At 43.8% G+C, this 13,489-nt stretch overlaps 1 long non-coding RNA gene across 1 annotated transcript; it reads left to right on the top strand.

The window, feature by feature from the left end:
• Nucleotides 1-277: 277 nt before the first annotated feature.
• On the top strand, nucleotides 278-12,623 carry LOC128839371 (uncharacterized). Its single transcript, XR_008445406.1, has 3 exons — nucleotides 278-602; nucleotides 4,737-4,868; nucleotides 11,950-12,623. It is a non-coding gene; the product is annotated as an uncharacterized LOC128839371 (long non-coding RNA).
• Nucleotides 12,624-13,489: the final 866 nt, after the last annotated feature.

Below are 13,489 nucleotides of genomic sequence, written 5' to 3'. Positions count from 1 at the left end.
TGAGCGATCCCTCCCCCCATGAAGGGGAGTCTCTGGATATTTTGTCAGTTAGCCACGGACACATTAAAAACTTGCAACCCAATCTGGGTCTATGCTGGTTATGTGCTATGTATGTATCTCTCCATCCTTGCAACCAATACCTGTAATCCCTCACAACTCAAGCCTGACCCCCAGATGTACAGTACCTTTCCTCTTAACCTGTGTATATTTAATTTTAAACATTAACTTTAATAAAAATTTAAATCTGTATGTAAATTAAGCTCATCAGGACAGGGACCTTGTCTTCTTTTATTTCTATAAAGTTATACTGTGTAGATCCTGGTCAACCTACCAATGTTGCTCGTAGTTAAGCCAACCTAACCCCCAGGCACAGACACGGCCAGGTCTTGGATTACAGACTAACTGATGGAAAAGCCCAACTGATGGATGAAGGGAGCAGAGAGTCTGTACTACAATAGCATAGCTGCAGTAGCACCCATAGTGTGGACATGACCTCAGTAATTACATAAGGTTTACATATGCAAACTAGACACAATCAACTCCGGTTTGAATAAGGACTGGGAATGGCTGAGCCATTACAAACATTGATTCTATCTTCCCTTGTAAGTATGCTCACACTTCTTATCAAACTGTCTGTACTGGGCTATCTTGATTATCACTTCAAAAGTTTTTTTTTTCTTAATTAATTGGCCTCTCAGAGTTGGTAAGACAACTCCCACCTGTTTATGCTCTCTGTATGTGTGTATATATATATCTCCTCAATATATGTTCCATTCTATATGCATCCGAAGAAGTGGGCTGTAGTCCACGAAAGCTTATGCTCTAATAAATTTGTTAGTCTCTAAGGTGCCACAAGTACTCCTGTTCTTCTTTTTGCGGATACAGACTAACACGGCTGCTACTCTGAAACCTGTCATAAGGTTTAATGTTCTGTTGTATTACAAAATGACAGATTAACTGCATCTGCATCCAGAGAAGGTTCTAAATAAGGACTCTGGTAAAATAAAAAATGCAGGTAAATTATAGGCTGTTTTGGGTAATTCTGTATTTTGTTTTTTCAGACTTTTCATTTAAAAATTTTATTAAAAAAAAGTTTTGTCTATTACAATAAGCTTTTTACACACTGTTCCCTTGTTAAAAGCTTGTTACTGGAATTTTTCCTCAAACAGTAATCACATTAAAAGTCTGAATTCTTCCTCCTCCACCCCTTTTCACTCTTAACCAAAACAAAACAAAAAGCAACAGAGGGTCCTGTGGCACCTTTGAGACTAACAGAAGTACTGGGAGCATAAGCTTTCGTGGGTAAGAACCTCACTTCTTCAGATGCAAGTAATGGAAATCTCCAGAGGCAGGTATATATCAGTGTGGAGATAACGAGGTTAGTTCAATCAGGGAGGGTGAGGTGCTCTGCTAGAAGTTGAGGTGTGAACACCAAGGGAGGAGAAACTGTTTCTGTAGTTGGATAGCCATTCACAGTCTTTGTTTAATCCTGATCTGATGGTGTCAAATTTGCAAATGAACTGGAGCTCAGCAGTTTCTCTTTGGAGTCTGGTCCTGAAGTTTTTTTGCTGTAAGATGGCTACCTTTACAGCTGCTATTGTGTGGCCAGGGAGGTTGAAGTGTTCTCCTACAGGTTTTTGTATATTGCCATTCCTGATATCTGACTTGTGTCCATTTATCCTCTTGCGTAGTGACTGTCCAGTTTGGCCAATGTACATAGCAGAGGGGCATTGCTGGCATATGATGGCATATATAACATTGGTGGACGTGCAGATGAATGAGCCGGTGATGTTGTAGCTGATCTGGTTAGGTCCAGTGATGGTGTTGCTGGTGTAGATATGTGGGAAGAGTTGGCATCGAGGTTTGTTGCATGGGTTGGTTCCTGAGTTAGAGTTGTTATGGTGCGGTGCGTGGTTGCTGGTGAGAATATGCTTAAGGTTGGCAGGTTGTCTGTGGGCGAGGACTGGCCTGCCTCCCAAGGTCTGTGAAAGTGAGGGATCATTGTCCAGGATGGGTTGTAGATCACTGATGATGCGTTGGAGAGGTTTAAGCTGAGGACTGTAGGTGATGGCCAGTGGAGTTCTGTTGGTTTCTCTTCTGGGTCTGTCTTGTAGCAGGAGGCTTCTGGGTACATGTCTGGCTCTGTTGATTTGTTTCTTTATTTCCTTGTGTGGGTATTGTAGTTTTGAGAATGCTTGGTGAAGATCTTGTAGGTGTTGGTCTCTGTCTGAGGGGTTGGAGCAGATGCGATTGTACCTCAGTGCTTGGCTGTAGACGATGGATCGTGTGGTGTGACCGGGGTGGAAGCTGGAGGCATGAAGGTAGGCGTAGTGGTTGGTGGGTTTTCGGTATAGGGTGGTGTTAATGTGGCCATCGCTTATTTGTACGGTGGTGTCCAGGAAGTGGACCTCCCGTGTAGATTGGTTCAGGCTGCTAGCAGAGCACCTCACCCTCCCTGATTGAACTAACCTCGTTATCTCCACACTGATATATACCTGCCTCTGGAGATTTCCATTACTTGCATCTGAAGAAGTGAGGTTCTTACCCACGAAAGCTTATGCTCCCAGTACTTCTGTTAGTCTCAAAGGTGCCACAGGACCCTCTGTTGCTTTTTACAGATTCAGACTAACACGGCTACCCCTCTGATACAAAACAAGTTAATTCCAAAGTCTAACAGGTACTGTTTCAATACTGAGGAATTGCCAGGAGGCGGGGGTCAAAGTTAGAAAGCTATTTAAATTGTACTTACAATCTTGAATATGGAATCTTTACTGTGTCTATTAGGCCAGCGTGTGTCAAACTTTTTTTACTGGTGACCACTTTCACATAGCAAGTCTCTGAGTGCGACTCCCCCCCCCCCCCCTCTTATAAATTAAAAACACTTTTTATACATTTAACACCATTATACATGCTGGAGGCAAAGCAGGGTTTGGAGTGGAGGTTGACAGCTCACAACCCCCCATGTAATAACCTCATGACTCCCTGAGGGGTCCCAACCCCCAGTTTGAGAACCCCTGTATTAGGCTCTTTTAAAGGGTGGTTCTCATCCACAATTTTTCAGAATTTGTTAGATCTTTTACTGTAAATCCCAATTGTTTTAAGTCGTGTTTAAAAAGCCTCTTTAAAAATCATATTTGGAATTCCCAGCTTTTGCCTCTTTTGGAGACAGCAACTAGGAACTCTGATGTCATCTGGGTGGGAATTCACAACTACAGTACATCCAGGGAACAAAAAGTTAACTAAAACTACATTTGTTGTCTATGCAGTATCCTTTATTGGCCATTGCCACAGTCCTCAAAACATCATAGGATTTATCAAGGACACCTCTACCTTCAATAATACTTCCATACATTAACAAGCCAACTTCTTTTGTTTGGCTGGATGGCCTTTGCTGAAAAGTGCAAAGGCATTTTGGAGCCTGATGTTAAGCCCATTGAAGTCAGTGGGAGTTTCCCATTGATTTCAGTAGGCTTTGAACTGGGTCCTTAATGTACTTTTAACATGGTAGTAGGGTGAACAGTGGGGTACAGATGTGAGTTGGATGCATCTATAAAGCTGCTATTTACCTTAATCAGGACTGGGATACAGTATTTATTATATATGGTTACAGATTTACCTTGTCCCTTCTCCTCCTTTTGTCACAATAGCAGGCAAAAAAGCCAGATCACTAGTGATGGATCATCCAGAGATACTAGTCAAGGGTACTTACTCTTGTCCTACAGCAGTGGTTTTCAAACTTTTTTCTGGTGACCCAGTTGAAGAAAATTGTTGATGCCCGCAACCCAGAGCTAGGGATGAGGAGTTTGGGGTGTGGGTAGGGCTTGGGGATGGGGCAGAGGATTGAGGTGAGGGCTGCAGGGTGAGGCTGGGAATGAGGGGTTCAGGGTGGGAAGGGGCTCTGAGCAACAGATTGGGGTTTGAGAGGGGGCCAGGGCTCTGGGCTGGGGGGTGCAGGCTCTGGGGTGGGGCTGGGGATGAGGGTCTTGGGATGCAGGAGGGGGCTCTGGTTTGGGGGCCCAGGGCTAGGGAAAGGGGTCAGGGCTTTGGGCTGGGGGTGCAGGAAGGGGCTCCTGGTTTGGGGGAGCTCAGGGCTGAGGCATGGGATTGGGGCACGGGGTCGGGACGTGGGCTTACCTTGGATGGCTCCCGGTCAGTGGCACAGCAGGAGTGCTAAAGCAGGCTTCCTGCCTGTCCTGGCATTGCTGCGCCCCAGAAGTGGCCAGTATCAGGTCTGGCTCCTAGGTGGAGGCGCACAAGCAGCTCCACACAGCTCTCGCCTGCAGGTACCACCCCCCAACTCCCATTGGCTAGTTCCCAGCCAATAGGAGTGCAGAGCCAGTGCTCAGGATGGGAGCAGTGCACAGAGTCCAGTGGTCCCCGCGCCTAGGAGCCAGACCTGCTGTTGGCTGCTTCCGGGGCGCAGCACAGTATCAGAACAGGTAGGGACTAGCCTACCTTAGCCAGGCAGCACCGCAGACAGGACTTTTAATGACCCAGTCAGCGGTGCTGACCAGAGCTGCTGCAACCCAGTGCCTTCCATTCCGTGACCTAAGACCTGCAGTTTGAAAACCACTGTCCTAGAGCATGAGCCTACTAGATATTAACTTCTTTGTGGTGCTTTTCTTACAACTTTTCACTAACAACTTTTAATCTTTTCTAAAATTAAACACGGCAAAGGTAAGAGGAACCCGATTGACAACCATGAATACTAAAAACTCCTTTTTCTATCATAACAGGTACAACATAGCCAATAGAAGAATAGACTTCCACACAGGACCTTGGCAATGTGCCTCTTTTGTGTACACATACCTAGTGTAATTGCCTCTTAGAAACTGATTATTTTCTAGCTCTATGTCCACTCAATGCACGTAAGTAATGCTATTAACTTTGAGGCCTATTGTTATGAAGTGAATTGAATGTTTGGTGATTAGACAATCTAATTGCTTGAATTAGTCAGAAGGAGTTGATTCCCTTGCTCTAACATACCAAGATGGAAAAACATCACCCATCTTTATTATTATTTATTACACATATTTGCATGTTGATATAGCAATAGCAACTTGAGCAAGGCATATTCTGGTAATTAATATTATGTACTGAGTGCCAACAATGTAATCAGCGTTACAGAGAAGGAAGATTAGATAAGTGTCCCCAATGACCTTATATTCAAAGTAGACAAAACAGAGAACAAAAATGGTACACTTGATTAGAGGGCGGACATATCTGAGTGGAACTTTTGTTTGTATGTAGATAAGACATTCTAGTCCCTTAAAAAAAGTATTATCATAGGATAAGTGTGCACATTAACACTAGCAGTGGGTTACAAATAAACATTATCTAGAAGTAGACAGTGCCTTTCATTCTCTAGGATTTCAATATAATATACCCTGTGCCATTGAAACTGCAAGGGGAATGTAGCTAGGCAGAACAGGTATTTAGATAGCATAGCGATGGCTGTCTTAAGAACCTAAGCAGATAGAATGTAATTATCCAAACTGGAATTTAGCTAGGACAGTTGGCTTCGTAGAAAGTTACCACAAATTTATCAATGATCAAAATGATTTTATGCTTTGGCTGAAAAACAGTACCTGAAATGGCACAATGTCCCTAACACAGCTAACCCAACGGATGGGGCATTGGTTCAGTAGTAAATCACCCCAGTACCTAATACTCTAAAATTTCCCTAAAAAGCACTCTGAGAACAGCATTTATTTCTGTTAAGCACCCTACCATATTTCTAGGATCTATACAACTAAGTGTTGTTTAACAAGGACCCCTTCCAAAGTGAATTAACCAAAACAAAAACCAGGAACTTAAAGTGGCTTCTAATCTCACTGCAGGTAAACCCTCAAATGGGAGTTACTGGGCACGCCACACTTTTGAAAATCAACTCACTAATTTAGGTGCCCAAATATGGATTTAGGAACCTAATTTTAGGCTCCTGTTTTTGAAAATCTTGGCCCTAGGACACAATCACAGGGCTGATCCTACAAATTACAATGCAGGGACAGAGCCCCATTTTCTGCATTGGGGCTTTGAGGGGGCACAAGGATACAGACATGCTTTTACTTGCAGGATCAAGGCTTAAGTATATTTTTTTTTATAGAGAGTTGCAAGAGCAGCTTCTGTTTTATTGCCCTGATGTAATTTGATTTCTCACTTCTCGTGTGGCTCAAGTGCCTTGGAGTCAAAAACTAACTAGTCAAATCTAATATTTCTTCATTGATATAGAGATAGGTTAATATTTTTCTGTGACTAGAACTGTGAGCTCCTAACTTCTAATCTAGTTTCCTCAGAATGAAGGTTCTTTTGTCTAAAACTCCCAGCAGATATTTCCTGTTTAAAATTCAGAACTTACTCATATGATTCAAAATAGAGCTTTGCAGAGCAGATAATACAGCACTGCACACAGCATAAGAGCAGCCTCTCCCACTTCTGTTATGGAATTTCTCAAGTATCAGCCTGTACCAGTACTTAGGCACTAATTAAAATTACAAAATCTGCTGGACCATGGACCTACAATTTAAGTACTGTAAAAATAAAATAATCATTCTTTAAACTCAATTAATGTAGATCTTCACATTTAGTAATTGTTCACAGTTATACAGCTAAGGTAGTTCAGATAGCTCTGGCAGCTTTACAAATTTTAATTGCTTGGTGGTATATTTTGTCACTTCTTTCAGGTCTACTCTGAATAGTAAACTTGGACTATAACTCTGCAAAGACTCATGTACATGCTTAACTTTCTGCAAGAATAGTTTGAATCTTTTCTGGATCAGGACCTTAATAGTGCATTTAGGAGCACAGTGGAAAATGAACCTAGTAAGCAAACTATACACAATATTTCAAGGGGCTCATTCATCAGAGCTAGCTCAAGGTGGGCAAACAATCCATCCTAGCTTTAGAAAAGGTTACCTCCATAAAACAGGACTGGGCTAAAGAGTAAGCAAATTCTTCGGGGTTCTGTACAGACTTGGCAAATCAGAGGTAGGCTAATTTCCCACCCTGGCAGCGAATAGGAGAGAGAGAGAGAAATGTTCTACCATAGTCTACCCTTTTCTGGCAGGGGAACTAGAGAAGTAGGGCTTGTCTTTACTGGCAGTTTACAGCGCTGCAACTTTCTCACTCAGGGAAGTGACAGCCCCCCGCCCCCCCCGAGCGCTGTAAGTTTCAGCGCTATAAAGTGCCAGTGTAGACAGTGCAACAGCGCTGGTAGCTACTCCCCTCGTGGGGGTAGTATTTTTACAGCACTGGGAGAGCTCTCTCCCAGCTCTGATGCTGAGACTACACAGCCATGTTAAAGTGTTGCCATGGCAGCACTTTAACGTGCTAGTGAAGACGTGCCTGTAGATAACTCAAAGTTTCACCTCTGTCAGCCAAACTTGGGCCATCAGCAATCAAATGACTCTATGCATCCGAAGAAGTGAGGTTTTTACTCACGAAAGCTTATGCCCAAATAAATCTGTTAGTCTTTAAGGTGCCACCAGACTCCTTGTTGTTTTTGTAGATACAGACTAACACGGCTACCCCCTGATACTTGACAGCAATCAAAGACATCCCCAATTATATCAATAGCAATGTAATTAATGGTGTTAGAGAAAATGGTGGTGTTGGTAGTCAATGACATACTCCTCAGTCAGAACTCAGTCAGGGGAGCACTGTGGTGTTAAAGGTGTTTCACATAAGAAAGCCAAAACCAATGCACTGCCACACCTATTACTGAACAACCCAAGAGACTATTTAATTAATCTTTTAAAACAAGAATGGGAGTATTAGTCACACTGTCCTAAGCAAGTTTCTACTCCAGTAATTACAGTCTGATCTATCTAAATGGCATTTGTAGTTTAAATGAACGGATGATGATGAGATGGAGCTTTTATCTTCTTGATCATTGTTTCAGATCCAGGCCACAGCAATAATGAAAAGATGTTACTATCTTGTTTTACACTCAATCATCAAATAGTTTCAGGTATCTGCCTCATCACAATTAGAACAGATTTTGTACTGAGTTATAGATGTTGTCCTACAGCAATAGCAGTCATACTTGCAACCAAAATAATAAATAAGGCCCCGTCTGCACTGACAGGTTTGTGCACAATAAAGCAGCTTTGAGCGCTGTAACTCCTGAGGTGTACACACTGCCAAGCCACTTTGTTTGCAGAAACTGCGCAGATGCAGCGCTCTTTAAAAACACAGCCTGATGAGAGGCATACAGCTTTCTGCACCGGGGCTACAGCGCTGCGGTGCCAGTGTAGACACCGTGGTGATTACAGCGCTGCGATTGGCCTCCAGGAGGTGTCCCACAATGCCTGTTCTCATCTCTCTGGTCATCAGTTTGAACCCTACTGCCCTGACCTCAGGTGACCAACCATCAGCCTGACTCCATACATTCCTTTGCAAATTTGAAAGTCCCCTTCCTGTTTGCTCGGTGAGGCGCGCAGTGGTCTCAGCGCATCTTTCCAGGTGGCCATGCCTGCTCCTCACACCAGGTGATCCCCTGCTTGGAGCAATGCTGAGCTGCTGGACCTCATCAGCATTTGGGGAAAGAAGGCCGTGCAGTCACAGCTGCGCTCTAGCTGTTGGAATTATGATACCTATGGACAGATTTCTAGATGCATGATAGAAAGGGGCCATGACTGGGACACACTGCAGTGCAGGATCAAAGCGAAGGAGCTGCGGAATGCCTACCACAAGGGGTGTGAGGCAAACTGCTGCTCCGGTGCTGTGCTGACGAGCTGCCGGTTCTACAAAGAGCTGGACGCGATACTCGGTGGCGACCCCATCTCCACTGCAAAGGCCCCTGTGGATACTTTGTTGCAGTGGTTTCCCCAGGAATTGAAATTAGGTGGGGTGTTCGAATTTACAGGGTGTGTGTGTCAGGGCTGATGAGATATATAAAAGAGATATGAATAAAGTAAATGTTTTGTTAGGATAATGCAAATTTAACATAAGGATAATGCAAGTTACACCAAAACACATACCCGGTCTAGATTTCTAAAAAAATATAATTTAAAAAAAATGTATTTAAATTTAAATTGACTTTTGAAAAGTAAGCCATCATAGGATAAGAGGGAAGTCCTCTCATGGATCAGTAACTGGTAAAAAGATGAGAAACAAAGGGTAGGAATAAATGATCAGTTTTCAGAATGGAGAGAGATAAATAGTGGTATCCCTGAGCGGTCGGTACTGGGACCATTACTGTTTAATATACTCATAAATGATCTGGAAAAATAGGTAAACAGTGAGGTGGCAAAATTTGCAGATGATACAAAACTATTCAAGATAGTTAAGTCCCAGGCAGACTGCGAAGAGTTACAAAGGGATCTCACAAAACTGGGTGACTGGGTAACAAAATGGCAGATGAAATTCAGTGTTGATAAATGCAAAGTAATGCACATTGGAAAACAATCTCAACTATACATACAAAATGAAGGAGTCTGAATTGCTGTTAACACTCAAGAAAGATCTTGGAGTCATTGTGGATAGTTCTCTGAAAACATCCAATCAATGTGCAGCGGCAGCCAAAAAAGCAAACAGAATGTTGAGAATCATTAAGAAAGGGATAGGTAAAACAGAAAATATCATATTGCCCCTATATAAATCCATGGTACGTGTACAACTTGAATACTGTGTGCAGATCTGGTCACCCCATCCCAAAAAAAGATATCTTGGAAATGGAAAAGGTACAGAGATGGGCAACTAAAATGATTAGGGGTATGAAACAGGAGGAAAAATTAAAATGACTGGGAATTTTCAGCTTCGAAAAGAGACGACTAAGGGGGGATATGATAGAGGTCTATAAAATCTTGACTGGTGTGAAGAAAGTGAATTAGGAAATGTTATTTAATCCTTCACATAAACACAAGAACTAGCAGTCACCCAATGAAATTAATAGGCAGCAGGTTTTAAAAAAACAAAAGGAAGTACTTCTTCACACAACATAAAGTCAACCCATGGAACTCTTTGTCAGGGGATGCTGTGAAGACCAAAACTATAATAGGATTTAAAAAAAGAACTAGATAAATTCCTGGAGAATAGGTCCATCATCAGTGGCTATTAGCCAGGATGGGGAGGGATGCAACACCATGCTCTGAGTGTCCCTAGCCTGTTTGCTAGAAGCTAGGAATGGACAACAGGGGATGGATCACTTGATGATTACCTGTTCTGTTCATTCCCTCTGAAGGACCTGGCCTTGACCACTGTCGGAAGACAGGATACTGGGCTATATGGACCATTGGTCTGACCCAGTATGACCATTCTTATGTAAAAGTTAATTATAATAATAAAAATGTTTAGTACAGAAACTCCCCAACATAATGACCTCTCAAGCTAGCAACGATGTGAGATAACAACCTTGACAAATAATGCATTTTAAAAATTTTGGCCTACTAGGAAACATTTATATAAGTTTCCATTCCCAGTCACAAATCTAGCATTCTGGAGCAACGTCACTAAAATATAGTCCAACAAACAAATATTTGTTTAACGTGCCCCTCACTTTTCCCTCCACTGCACCCCACTTACTGGTGTTGTCCTTGGTCAGTGGAGACTCACAATTCAGAGGTGCTTTCACGTGAGTACCCCTCCCAGGTCGGGGGCAAGAAGGCACCTTGCTCATTCCTCCAGCTGCTCACTGTTCGCTCTGGCCACTGCTGTTCGTTATGCCACCGTTCACTCCACCACTCTGTTGCCAATGACCCTGCGCAGTCACCTTCTGCTGCCACCTGCCACTGTGACCTCTGCGAGTTGGTCTCTTGAGGTTCCACCCAGCTCTCAGTGATTTCAGCTGAGCTCTCAGTGGGGGAACCTCACTGCTAGTGCAGGCTGGGCCGTCTCTTCCACAGAAACACTGTCCCCACGGGAACACTGTCCCCACAGCAGGACTAAGCACTTAGACCTGATTATCAGTGATTTCAGCTGCAGTGGTCACTTAACAGAACAAAAGACTACCTATGGATCCTAATCAGTTTGTCTTTAAACAGTGGAGAGGGACAGGTCCCCACCCTCTCTCTTGATGCCCTCAATCAGCACAGGCTAAGTACAGTTCTACTGCCCTTTATTCATACAATAAGAAAAACATTTCATCCTCCCCCCCACATTCAAGTGATTTGTAACCCAACCCCAGCCAAAATCTATCACTTGGACAACACAGCTCTGTTTTGTGGATACCTAGGTAGATTAGGAGTGAATGTAAATACAATCTGGTCCTGAAGCCTTTTCCGCCAGCTCATCACTAGTTGTCAGGGAGAGCTCATTTAGACTTTGCTTACAAATCATCATTTGAAATTATTAGGTTGGCCAAAGCAGCAGAGTGTCCTGTGGCACCTTATAGACTAACAGACGTATTGGAGCATAAGCTTTCGTGGGTGAATACCCACTTCGTTGGATGCAAGCTCATGCAACCCATGAAAGCTCATGCTCCAATACGTCTGTTAGTCTATTAGGTACCACAGGACTCTTTGCTGCTTTTACAGATCCAGACTAACACAGCTACCCCTCTGATAGGTTGACCAACATCACCAAAATGAATGCACTGACATGGTCATAAAAAACTACAGCTGTATAAGGAAGCTAGTCTATGTTCATACTTTTCAAATCTATTATACTTTTTCAGATACATGTATTTTATCATACATTGTATATGCTTTTAAAATGTGTATTAATGTTTCAATTTCAATTCAAATTTCCAAACAGTCACTAAATTGGCATGTAACTAGTTCACAAAACTGGGGGGGGGGTGTTGGGAAAATTCAGGGGGGGTAGGGAAATCACTGCCCTGCCCCTGCGGCTACTCACCATTTTGGGGGTCTTGTGGCTCATGTGTGCTTGCCTGGGGTCAGCCAGTTAGTGACAGGTGTGTAAGTACTGACTGTATTAAAGTATTAAAACAGTGTTGTCTGTGTTGCAAACAATACCGCTTCTGTAAAATGTTGCATTTAAACTTCACAGAGATGATCTTGGGAGCACAGCCTTCCTCTTTGTTATTGGCAGCAGAATGGCTGCGCAGAATTAGAAAGCGGCCAAGATGAACTAAGGAGGACTTTATGCATGAGGTTATGATGCACTCAGACGCTGAGAAAAAATAATTGAAGGAGTGGTGGGACAGCGAGAAGAGGGACCGAAAGGAGAACGCGGAACACCAGAAAGAAGCCACGGAGCGGCTCTTAAGAAGTTATGGAGCACCAAGCGGACATGCTCCAGGCGATACTAGCTCTTCAAACTAAGCAGCTCTGCACCTGCCCTCCCCTGAAGCTGCTGTCGCAAAACTCTTTCCCATGCGCTCCCCACACATCGCCAATACACTGATATCAACCTCCTGGCTCCACTCTCTACCCGCAGCTCCACTCCTCCCTCCTCACAGTCCAGCAGTGTGGACTCCCACTACCCACTGCACTCAAAACCCATCCCTCTGCAGTTTGGCCTTGCTGAAGTACAGCACCCGCTGCATCGTATTCCAAAGGAGAAGGTTGGGTATGATCCTTCGACGTACACAAATCTGTAGCCATCCCAGGACCCCTCCTCCTCTTGAGACCTTCCCTTCCCCCATCCCCCTCCCTGCTGATGATTTTTTTTCATTTGATTCTCTCCTCTGCTTGTTGTCTTTCAATAAAAGAATTGTTTGTTTGAAAGCAATCTTTATTAAGTGAAAGCAAAAACAGCACTGTAAAGCAACATACAATTATGTTAAGGCCCCTTATTGCATCACATGCATCCATCACCTCCTAGCATTACAAGCACTGCAATCCCAAGCATAGCAACAGCTATTAGTGGCTTTCAGCTTCAAATTGCTGCTTCAAAGCATCCCTGGATCCTTATGGCCCTGCGCTGTGCCCCTCTAATAGCCCTGGTCTCTGGCTGTTCAAACTTAGCCTCCAGGCGCTGATCTCTGCAGTCCAGCCCTGCGTGAAGCTTTCACCCTTCCCTTCACAGATATTATGGAGTGTACAGCATGAGGCTATAAGCATAGGAATATTGTCATCGGCCATGTCCAACTTCCCATACAGTGGGCTTTTAAATGGACAAATGCACACTTCACAGTCATTCTGCACTTGCTCAGCCTGTTGTTGAACCACTCCTTGCTGCTGTCAAGTTGCCCCATGTGTGGCTTCATGAGCCATGGCATTAAGGGGTAGGTAGGGTCTCCCAGCATCACGATGGGCATTTCAACTTCCCCTACGGTGATCTTCTGGTCAGGGAAGAAAGTCCCTGCTTGCAGCTTCTTGAACAGGCCAGTGTTTTGAAAGGTATGTGCGTCATGCACCTTTCTGGACCAGCCTGCGTTAATGTCTGTGAAACACCCATGGTGATCCACAAGCACCTGGAGAACCATTGAGAAATACCCCTTGTGATTAATGTACTCGGTGGCTAGATGGGCTGGTGCCAAAATTGGCATGTGCGTGCCGAGTGCCCCTCCGCAGTTAGGGAAGCCCATTTGTGCAAAGCCATCCACAAAGTCAAGCATGTTGCCCAGAGCCACGGTCTTCCGGAG

The sequence above is a fragment of the Malaclemys terrapin genome, chromosome 6 (assembly GCF_027887155.1).
Source record: "Malaclemys terrapin pileata isolate rMalTer1 chromosome 6, rMalTer1.hap1, whole genome shotgun sequence".
NCBI lineage: Eukaryota > Metazoa > Chordata > Testudines > Emydidae > Malaclemys > Malaclemys terrapin.
Note: the sequence above shows the minus strand (reverse complement) of the source record. Positions and strands in the feature narration are given on the sequence as shown.